Below are 961 nucleotides of genomic sequence, written 5' to 3' on the forward strand. Positions count from 1 at the left end.
CATACACACAGGTCGTTTGGTTGCCCACAGCCTCTGATTGAAACTAACGCCCGAGCAGCCGCTCATATTACAATTGAACGCAGGATGACGCATCCTCATATATAATCTAGTTCTGGCTCAGCCTTACTACTATCTTGACCGGGAGCCCACTCAGCCCAGGCACACAGCTGTTCTGTCAGGAAGAGCCCACAGCCAGCAGGTCAACAGCCACGGTCGCCGTCGCCCATGAACAGCGCACCGACCGCGCGAGACCAGATCACCATTACCGACGACATCCAACCCAACGCGCGAGACCGAAGAAAGATCAACCTCGCGCCTCAACACCCCCGACCGAACGCCCGTCAACGCCGTTCAGCTGTCGGCCGCTTCCACCGTTGCCGGAAATATTCCCCTGTACCATCAACAGCCCACCCGACGAACCTGAGCCTGCTGACTCATCACATCACCCAAACATGCATGAATCACCAGCTCGATCATCTCAGAAAAACATAAACGTTATTTCACGCACATCTTCACCAATCATCATAACGTCTGAACTTTCCAAATATTTATATTCTCATGTAAAGCATATAACGAGTTTGTGGGTCACATCGCCACCTATTACCATCTTACTGACGACTCTAGAAAAAATCATTTATACACGGGTCATTCCACAGTGTGTAATTAACCCTCCACCACCATCACGACGTACCGCACCGGAAGCCCACAGCGCAGCGCAGCCCACTGGGCCCACCTGTCAAATCATCGACCAGAGCCTGCGGCATGGATCAAAATTTTGCTCATTTTATAAAGGTGACAACGATTTTATTTAAGAGAAATCAGAGACCAGGCCCGCACATTCATCAAAGAATAAAAGCTTTGGTAAAAAACAGCCTATATATTTGGGGTCCCTCATATTTACGGTCCGTTAATTTCACTTGATGGTATTGGGGTTAAAACACCAATGTGTCGGTTAGCTGAG

The sequence above is a fragment of the Dioscorea cayenensis genome, chromosome 3 (genome assembly GCF_009730915.1).
Source record: "Dioscorea cayenensis subsp. rotundata cultivar TDr96_F1 chromosome 3, TDr96_F1_v2_PseudoChromosome.rev07_lg8_w22 25.fasta, whole genome shotgun sequence".
Classification (NCBI taxonomy): Eukaryota; Viridiplantae; Streptophyta; class Magnoliopsida; order Dioscoreales; family Dioscoreaceae; genus Dioscorea; species Dioscorea cayenensis.